General features: G+C 41.8%; 1 protein-coding gene across 1 annotated transcript in view; it reads left to right on the top strand.

Moving 5' to 3' along the window:
* Nucleotides 1-3,128: 3,128 nt before the first annotated feature.
* The window catches only part of MYH9 (myosin heavy chain 9), an 85,820-nt gene continuing 78,183 nt past the window's right edge, over nt 3,129-10,765 (top strand). Inside the window, exon 1 of the mRNA XM_081879452.1 lies at nt 3,129-3,249. The gene's annotated coding sequence lies outside the window, so the exon portion shown is untranslated. The remainder of the gene's footprint in view (nt 3,250-10,765) is intronic.

Raw genomic sequence — 10,765 nt, 5'->3', positions numbered from 1 at the left:
AAATACTGTAGAAGGGAAAGGAAGAAGTAATGATTGGTGTTCAGTTTTCCCCCAACTCCTGTGAACAGCAAGCTGAGCATTTCCCAAAGGGTCTCCAAAAGTAAAATAAAAAAATCAGCTGATAATTCTCTCCAGCAGTCAGGGGGCATTGCGAAATACTTAAGGGATGTCAGGCACAGGCCCATGATGACCACAAATTTACATATATTTTGTACATATGTTAATTTATATGATGTATATTTTCAAATGCAGGGTGATTTTAAGAGGGTGAAAAACAAACTTTGGCTATATATAAATTAAGAAGACAGGTACCCCTTGCAGCATGACTAACCACTTTGTAAAAAAAAAAAAAAAAAGCCGTTTAAATGGGGTGGGGGGAGTTAAAGAACAGAAGAGGCATATCCATATGTCTTATGAAAAGGTTTTAAAAAGGTACTTTTTCACTTCCATGACAACAGGAGAACTGTCAAATAATCAAGAGAGCAAGAATCTCAAACCGTTAATATGAGAAAGGATTCTAGCCACACTGCTTAATTGGAATTCTTTAGGGTTTATTTATTTTGGTTTTACCACCAGTTTAACTCCACTGCCTAATTAGCAATCCAAAAGGAAGCCTTTGTTAAAGGTTCTGCTGCACAAGACCCGAGGGAGCCCCTTTTGCATTCAGCACACTAGAAATGACTTTCTTAATTACCCCAAGTAACAACTGGTGCCTTTTTATACCATGTGAAACCTGGAGAGCTAGAGGCCTATGAAACTTGTGATCCACCAAGCTACTACTGCAGATGAAGCCAAGGTAGGCTACAAACCAAAATTTGAAAACTCCTTCTGTACATTAAATTGTTCCATATCTGTGTTGAACCAGTAGCTTATCAGTTCAAAGGGAAGGTTCTGTCACTGGTGCTAGCTCAACTTGTCTTCTTTCACTGGTGCTGGGACTGGACCTTAGTAGCCCTTATGCTGAACAGCTGTACTAATGATGTGGATGGTACAAGGCCACTGACATGGGATCCTGTAGGAGTAATTCATCCTTTTTGAGCAGGCACAATTCTGCCCCCAACCTTTTGTGTGATGCCACCCCCATCTCTAGCACTTACATAAATTGTACATATTCCTAACTAAGAGTGCATAAAGACTGCAATGTCTGAACATTTCAGTGGCAAGTATTCCACCTGCTAGCATCACACTCATCTGCCAGCTGAACTTTGCAGGCTCCAGATCTGAATAGGGATCTTGTTTATTTGAAAGCTGCAGTGTTAAGGATCCAGGTCTGTTCCAATGTCCCTGCCATACTTCAGGCTGAATTTCCCTGTCCTCTTCACGTAGGGGAAAGAATAGGAAACAGGAGGCCTGGTGGAGGAGGAAGCCAAACTTGTTATATTTGTTTTCGGTACATGTAATGTGCAAATACAACTTTTGAGATAACGCATGACAGAGCAGGGGATCCTCGTGACACATGGCATCACATGTCAGAGCCAGTGTGGTGTAGTGGTTAAGAGCGGTAGACTCGTAATCTGGGGAACCGTGTTCACGTCTCTGCTCCTCCACATGCAGCTGCTGGGTGACCTTGGGCCAGTCACATTTCTTTGAAGTCTCTCAGCCCCACTCACCTCACAGAGTGTTTGTTGTGGGGGAGGAAGGGAAGGAGAATGTTAGCCGCTTTGAGATTCCTTCGGGTAGTGATAAAGCGGGATATAAAATCCAAACTCTTCTTCTTCATCATCACATATATTCATAGTAATTGAGGGAAATGTCATTTCAGATCTGAAGTTTACTGCATATATTTCTGATATTTCTATACAAGCAGCAACAATAACTAGCAACCCAAATGACTTACCAGGGCCGGCCCTACCATTAGATAGACTTGAGGTTTGAGGTCAGCAAATAGTTATTTTATTGTTATTGTATTTTTTACTGCTAGGGAAGGGCAAGTTGCTTTGGGGATTGCTGCTGTTGGCCTTAGGCCCCAAAGTAACTTAGCTGGCATACTGCATTATGAACCTTGACTTTGGAGAAGGAAGGGGTATGTGCTATTTGCTATTCTGCCTTAGATAACCAAATGCTTTGGACTGGCCCTGGCAATTTACAACAATTTACAGCAAAGCTTTCCAAACGTTTCATGCTGGTGACACACTTTTTAGACATGCATCATTTCGCGACACAGTAATTCAGTTTTATTAGCAAACTGGAGGTTAAACTAACCCCTTTCCAGCCCCGGGAGGAGTGCAGGGAGCGTTTGTGTGACACACCTACACACTGCAGCCAACATACTAACATGTTGTGACACACAGTTTGGAAAGCTCTGGTCTACAGCAAGAATGAAAGCAGCAATATTGGTAAGCTAATAGCAGAGTGGCCTTGATTCATACAGCTATATACAGTAAAATGGCAGAATGTAGTAAAAAACCCACCATGTTTTACCTCCTACTACCATGTGGTTCCATAACTAACTGATGAGGCCCAGGGCCCATAGTATGAGATAAAAGGGCAGCAAAAGAGCTAGTATGTTTGTGCAATAAGGTAAACTGATGTCACAAACAGAAGTGCACACCCGTTATTCTGGATTTTTCAAGGAGGCCACAATCACAGACTGAAAACCATGAGGTTTAAAGAGCAGCTCTACATTTGGCATCTTCTTTTTTAAGACAGGGGTGGCCACAGTGCATCACCCAAAAAGAAGAAATTCATCACCAAAAAGGGAAGGTGATAGATGATTTGTATATAATTTACATATTCTAATTTATATGTAGAAGATGCAAAATTAGAAAATAATAATTTAAATAGAAACACATCTGCTCAATCTTGCTATCCAAGTTCTCACTGTTGTCCAAGGGCAAATGCTAAGGCCCCTGCTCCCCAGTCTGAGGGCTCTTTATTGTAAAATCAGATGTAGACTGGACAGCCTTTCAAATAGAGGACTGCCCTCTGACAGCCCTTCAAAGAGAGGACCATCCTCTGTAAAGTAGGACATAAGTCCGCTAGTTCTGACAAATAGCTCTAGGTTGGTAACTGAGTCATTTCTATCAGTGCTGCTCCTCCTGTTCAAGTAATAACTGAAACAGTCGTCTGTTGCCTGGAGCTAGTCTTCTTCTGCTTCACATGGTACAACAACAGTGCCTCTCCTCTCCCCACCCCACACCTTATGAAAATAGTCTCCATCAGGATTTCTGCACTCTTCACTTTGCTTGGGAGGAGGCTGGCATAGCAACACAACACAGTGTGCTTAGGCTGTAGGAGTTTTATCACCTGGTGAGTAATCAATTGCACCTTGCAAAAACCCTTTTATACCTCAGACTGTTTTTTGAGCGTGGGTAGGTAATCTTAGTAAATGCTAGCCTAGGTATTTCAGTGATTCAGAACAGAAGTGGGGTGCTGCTCAGAGCAGAGAATTCTTACTGGCAGATTTAGGATTTATTTTCAATTCATGGGAGGCAACAAAATGATGGTTAAATTCTGGTGTCCTTATAGGTTTTGTGCTTTCAGGTAAGGCATCATTTGGTGCAGAGAGCAATGATGGTTTTACTTTGTCTCGTCTAGAGGTACTGAAATTTCATTATTACTCACTGGTTAGTTTTACTTCCTGCTTCAGTCTGGCAGAGCAATAAGAAAGGTTATTTCTCATTTCACTTTAATTGCTTTATTAATACCAGCAGTCTGTAACTTGGATATATTTTTGTATGGATTATATCTGGGTGTTTTTTGTTTAAATGATAGTATAAGAAGTTTGGGATTATCTTCTGAGGCTAGTCTGTTTATTTGCTTTATGTTTTTCAGTAAACTATGTGTATTTCAAAGTACCCCAACATCTGTTAATGGCTTTGATAATCACCCCTTGAATTTAAAAGAGCTTAGAATTTCTGACTAGATAGAGTGAAATTAGGACGTCTATTCAGTGCTTTTTTTCTGGGGAGACGCAGGGGTACACATACCCCTAAACATTTTGCGAATCTAAGTTTGGCCTTGTTTAGGGGCAGTGTTTCAATATGAGTAGGAAAATGAGAGTACTGTACCCCTATTACCCCTAAACAATTTTTTAAAAGAAAAAACGCACAGCATCTATTTAAACTAACAATGGAGTTTAGACAGATTTTATTTAATTATTGCATTTATAACCCAACATTTTCAATAACCCTGCAAAATAGGTTAGGCTGAGAGGCAGTGACTGGCCTGAGGTCACCCAGTGAGGATTTGAACACCAGCCTCTCAGTGCCTAGTCCAAGGCTCTAACCACTACACCTTCATTGGGTGGTACTATGAACAAAGCTTGCAAGGGACGTTGCACAAAAGCAGCTTACAGTATTGGGAACCAAGAACAAGGCCATAGCTGCACTACAGACTAAAACGGGTACACTAGTCATTCCCTCCTGGAAGCCCTAGTTTGGTGTGGGAATGTAGGGATATGTAACTGAGAATGTTCTGCACTCTTGCCAAACTACAATTCCCAGAATTATATGGGAGAAGCCATGACAGTTTAAAAGTGGGGCAAAACCCACATACAGCTGTAGTATTACCGGTAATATGCTCTTAAATGTGTATTCACATCATATTTAGCAGATGTGGTTGGAGTACATATCCAAGATATCCTCAGGCACGCAAAGAGTCTTGCAACTGAGGGTTTTGTATTCAGCAATTCCGAGTTCTCAAAGCCAGCCATATTATTCTCACCCTCCAGGCCACTTGAAGTGTGGAGCGGAGACAGGAGCAGTTGAGACAGGCTCAGGAAATCAGAGTCCTACCACCCTCCCAGAAGCATTACTAACCTGGCAGAAACTGTATAGATTGAGCAGTCAGTTGCAAAATGGCTGTCAGGAAGTCAAAGTAGAGCCTGGGTTCTTGCACAGAAAGCTCTGCAAAATTTGAGAGTGAGTGGTCATGCCACAGATAGAATGAGGACTCACAAGTTTTTAATGTTTGATGTTATATTTTGTTTTTATATATGCTGTAAGCCACCCAGAGTGGCTCGGGAAACCCAGCCAGATGGGCAGGGTATAAATAATAAATTCATCATCAACAACAACAACAACCTCATCATCATTACTGTGGGTTTATTTTTAAAACTTTTTATTGCACTGTCGGTAACAATTACATTTCCTAAGTATAAAATTGATTCCAAAATACAGAACCCTTCTATATTAATCATGAACATATTAATCGTATATTAAAGGCTAAATATCAGAAGGCACGGTAATTAGGTGGACCATCGAAAAGCCTATTTTACAGGAAGTCGTATAATATGAAAATCAATGTCAGTATGAGAAACAGAAAGATACCACTTAATGTGAAAAGGTTTAGCCATACGTTTACAAAGCTGAATTTTATGTTGATATTTCCACGGTTTTTCAGTCCCATACTCTCAGGTATCAAACAGCTGCAAGTTGGGTGCTTATCTGTTTTCCAGTGCTGCACCAGTATTGTGCATACTTCCCTGACCATAGTAGTAATTTACCATGTAGTAAATGCTAAAGAAAATTGTGCAAGATCATCCAGAAGTGCTGCCATGGGTAAAGCTGACACTGTGCCCAAAAATGTTGGGAAAGGCTTTGATTTAAGGAATGAAATTATTAGATATTTGTTCCTGTAGATGCTTCTGAACTTTGCACTAAACAGGTATCCCCACCACTGGTTCTGTATCTAAAGTCAGGAAGAATAACTCTTTGACGTCATCTTCATTGCTTCTTGGTTTTGAATCATAGGCTTTGATGGCTCATGCATCAAAGCCTCTGTAAGGTTCTGGATGCTTCTATCAGGCTTTGGCAAATTCCATAGTCCTGGCATCTCTGGGACATGCTGGAACATTTCCAAATACATATTTCTTTTGTCTTCAGCCAGAGGAGAATGGAATGAAAGCCACAATCCGAATTTAAGCAAATATTTGGCTATAATTATTATGTCAGGCTAGGCCCAAGGTAAACATCACACAATGAAAATGGAGGGAAACAAAGGTCCAGATGGTTGATGTCAACCCAGGAGAAGGGAGTGGTTGTGCTAAACAACTGCCTCCCCTCCCCACTCTTCTCTTTCACTGGAAATCTCACTACTCTCCTTCTTTGAGCACTGTGACACAGAAGAAGGGAAGAAGGGAAACAACTGGGCAGAGTTTACTTGCAGCTCTTACTGGCTAGATTTGGGCAACCTGTTTCTCAGTCATGAACTCTGATTAGCGTACGGACATTAAAACATTATTTGGATCTGTTAACTGGCTGTCTGAACCTTTTGTGGTCCAATGGCCAATGATCCAGTGTGAATCCAGGAGACTGGATTCCACCTGCAATGCATTTGCTGTGTGGCCTTGGATGAGTAATCTTCTCTCAGCTGCAGCTTCTCCTAGGTGAAGCGAGAAAAATAGTGACCTACTTTGAAGGGTTCTTACCAGGACAAAAGGTTATAAAACAATTTGCATCTGTGCATCTCAATACGGCGCATGTTCTTTCAGAAGTAAATCTTACTGAGTTCAATGCTGTGCACTGTAGGCATTTCTGTGAATTCCTGGTTTCAGAACAAATACGTAGCCAAAGAGCTGCATTTCCTCATGGGCAACCTTCTGGAGGCCACATGCAAGAGTTTATTTGGTGGCAGCTCCAAATATTTTAAAAACGCAAGGAATGTCTGCTGAATCAGACCAAAGGCCTACCTAGTCCAGCATCCTGTTATCAGTGGCCAACCGGATAGATGTCCATGGGAAGCCCACAAAGCAGAACCTGAGCACAAGAGCACTCTCTCCTTCTTCGCTTCCCAGCAACCAGAATTCATAAGTATACTGCCTCAAACTATGGAAGATGACAAGTGAGGAGTGGCTGTGGAACGCTCCCCATCGAGATGTGCCTAGCAACATCTTTGTTTTCTTTTAGGAAACAGATGAAGACTCACCTCTTCCAACAGGATTTTGGATGAGGGGAACTGTGACTGGAGTGATTTATGAATAGTTTGACACTGCTGCTTTTATTATAAATTGTATTGAGACTGCCGTTTTTAAGTTCTTGTGTTATGATGTTGTTTTATTATGTTGCAAGCTGTCCTGTGGCCTTTTGGCGAAATGTTGGTGTATACGTTTCTTAAGAAACAAAAGGATTTCCTGCTCCCTGCCTCCAATGCCAGCTCACACAATCCAGTCTACGGTGTGTTATAAACAGAGAACAGTTGAAGCGAGAAATGCCTTTGCAGAGCAGATAATTTCACCTTGGATCTGCTTCCCCGCCCAAAACAGTACACAAATGGCTGTCATCCATCAGCTGATCTGACTTTGTTTGTAGTTACATTTATGGTAGATTTAGTAATTCACTCTTAAGGTAAGGACATGTGCCATGAGCACAGCTGTTTATATATGGACAGCTGGTTTGTACCTGGCAAAAACAGAGTAGCAAAGGCTACTATTTCTACTAATTAATTAGTAGCGATGCCTTTGGTAAAAAGCATGGTGAGCTATCTCAATTATTGCTAGCTTTGACAGTAATGTTGAAACCAGCTCAAAAAATGTCAGCGCAACAGGGCAAGGCTCAGAGGAAAAGGAAGTGGGAGTATAAGCTGAGGTAAACCACAAGCATTCAGCCCCCCCCCCACTGAGCCTGAGCTAGTTACTATGGTAATCCTCATGTTCAGAATCTATTGAGTAGCTCATCAGATGGCGAAAGTGCTTTGAATTGTTATCTGTCAATGTGTTAAATGTGGAATGTGATGGTCTTGGAACCTGTGTTTGTCATTTAGCAACCATACCCTACAATAACCCAGTGGATGCAGTAACAGCTATAGAGACCTTCCTGCCACCAACTGCAGTTGCCCCAGAAATGCTTAAGGCTTAGGTGGGATCCATTTTGTTAGTATAATTTCCCCACAGCATTAATTTCATTCTATTGTTTATTTGTCTATTTAGATTTTATCCCACATTTCAGGCAAAATGTTACCTTCCGAAGCAGCTTTAAAAAAATGAGAGGCAGTCCCTGTCATCACGTTTACAAACTAAGTCAAGGGAAGAGAAGTGGAAGGGGGGAGGAGGTAGAGGAGGGAGTTCATATTTCAAGGTCAGAATAAAGTGGTGAGCTATAAGTGGGCATTTATATCCAGTTGTTGCCAGGCTGCTCTTCCCTTGCTCCGCTGGTGTCCTTGCTTGCATAGTGGCTGGCAGCTCTTTTCTCCTTTGGCTGATGGATGGGGCTAGAGCACCCTTTCCTATTGCTTCTGCAGTCTTGGGACAAATGAAAGTCAGAAAAGAGTGGCATGTTTATTTATTTATTGCAAGTATTTATATGCTGCTATTTAAGTACCTTACCCTCACCAATGGAACCCAACACACATAAGACTGCTAGCTTTCCTTTTTCTAGATCAGTAGTTGGGATTTGGCAGAGCCTCCTTTGTACCCACAGATTGTCAGACAGTGACTTCCTTTATATTGCAAGCTTGTAGACCACCCCCTCATCTCTCAGTGAGTGCCAGCAGTTGAATCTTGCTGACCTGCTATGGCTCTCTCACGTCAATGCCAGATCTACTAGAAACTTCAATTCCTGCAGCTACCAGGGTCTCATGCTCATTCTGATTCCTCCTTGCATCACAACTTCTGCCCCTCCTTTTATCCCTAGCTTTTCCCCAGCAGCAGAGATGTATGCACAGCCAGCGGTGCAGAGAGGGGGAGAGGCAAGGGCGGGGGGGGGGGGGAGAGAGAGACTCCCCTGAGGCCCAACAAAGCTAAGGGTCCCACATGTTTTGGTGCATATTGCCTAAGGTTAGTGGACAAAGAAGATTGCACTTGTCTAATGTTCCCCTTTGACCTTCAGGACAGTAGCTAACAGAAAACCTATTCCCAGAATTCCTTGTGCGTAAGCTGCTGTGCTTCCTTGCTTGAGGGCTGCAAATTGGAACCAGGAACAATTCAGAGTCCCAGTACCAGAGGCAGACTTTAGTAATATGGTGCCCTGAGCAAGGACAACATTTGATACTCCCCCAACATATTTCTTATTTTCACAATGATTCCTTATTATATTGTGTGCCTTCAGCTCAGTGTCCTGTGCTGAGGAATCACCTGTACCACCCTAAATCAGGCGCTGCCAGTACCCACTGCAAGCTTTGCCTATCTAGTGAATCATCATTGAGGGGTATTCATGAACTTAAACATTGCTGATATTCCATGTACTTAGATAAGCTATGCTATCTACTGGGAGCAGGTGCAGAAGGACAATACATGAATAGCTGTACCTCAGCAGAGCCTCATTCATCCTCATGTTCCCAAAATTATGATTTGTCCTAGGCTTAGATAACATCTCTGCAGCCTTGTATAGGGCAGCAGTCACTGCTGCAGCAGGCAGGCTGCCTCCTACAAAGTGCTGCTCCAGATAGCCACCTAAGATCAACTCTGTTAAAAATCATTGTCTGCTGATACATATGCCAGGAGTGTGACAAGTAGATGGGTTAAAGGCAACCTCTCTTTCAACTGAAATAATTTGTTGTGCAATGTTTGCTCCTAAGGAGTTTTCAGGCCACGTGACTGGAACAAACTGAGTGTGAAAGGTCATTGTAAGTATAAACTGTAAGGTGAGTAGATGTCTCATTGGAGTACCATGTTGGATGGGAAGCAGTAAACACAGGAGTGCATTATTTGTAGCGTTATCATCCCAGAAGCCCCCTCAAAGTCTTCTGTCGATACAGCTGTTTTCACATGGACTTTCAACCACTGCTTTTTTGCTTCAGCTTCATGGACCTGCTTATATGACACTGAATCTGAACTTTTAGCAATACCCTTCATTGCAAATTCCATCTACTTAGCCAATCCATTTCAGTAGAGAACCCTTTACCAATACAATGTTGTAACTTTTGCAAGCTGTTCTGCTCCTGTGGTTTTTCGTCATTTTTTTTAAACAAAAAATAAAGTCACTGTGGTTAATATTTAGCAACATGCTCCCTCCTTCACTCTTTTCATTGTCTTTGCTCATTGGTCACTCCTCTCCTTTGCCTTAATTATCTTTACTAAAATAAAGCATATTTATGATAGCCCACACCTTGCAAAAGAAAAAAACATGCCGCTCAACGTGTGCAAGTCAAAGAAGCAGAAGACTCAAAATTCTTCCATTGCATTACAGTACCGTATTTGGGTGTTAATTTATTTCCTTGGGCTTTAACTTTTCAGAAATAATTAATAAATACTTCCATTGTTAACTCCATTATCTATTTTTGTTCCTTTTCCAGTTGCAAACTTTAAATTAATTCTACCATTCTGCCTTTTGTTGTCAAGTTCAAACCTTCTCCTTGCCTCCTTTTTAAAATAAAGACTTCTGCCACACCAGTAGCCCTCCTAACCCAATTGGGCTTCTGATGTCATAGACTGTGACTATGTTAGTGCCCTATAAAAGGGCATCGGGGTCCTTCAATGACAAGGTTTACTACACTCCTTCATTCTTGGCTCCTATTTATTTTTCTCCGTCAAGCTTCTTCATTTATTTATTGATATATTTATTAATTGCATTTAGAGCCTGCCTTTTACTCCAAAGAAGTAAAAGCAGTGTACATGGTTTTCCCAAGTTCCTTTTATCCTCACAACAACCCTGTGATGTAGGTTAGGCTGAGGGACAGTACGTGCCATGTATTTAACAAAATTTTAAAACACATTTCTCTGCATGCCCACCCCCCAAAGAGAATTCTGGGAACTGGAGTTCCCCCCTCAGAGTTAGTTTCTAGCACTCACAACAAACTAAGTTCCCATGAGTTTTTGTGTGTGTGCATGCTTGAATGTCTGGCGTGTATGCGGCCGAAATCACTCAGTGAGCTTTATGGCCACATGGGA

Source organism: Podarcis erhardii (genome assembly GCF_964252035.2).
Source record: "Podarcis erhardii genome assembly, chromosome: 10".
Lineage (NCBI taxonomy): Eukaryota > Metazoa > Chordata > Lepidosauria > Squamata > Lacertidae > Podarcis > Podarcis erhardii.
Note: the sequence above shows the minus strand (reverse complement) of the source record. Positions and strands in the feature narration are given on the sequence as shown.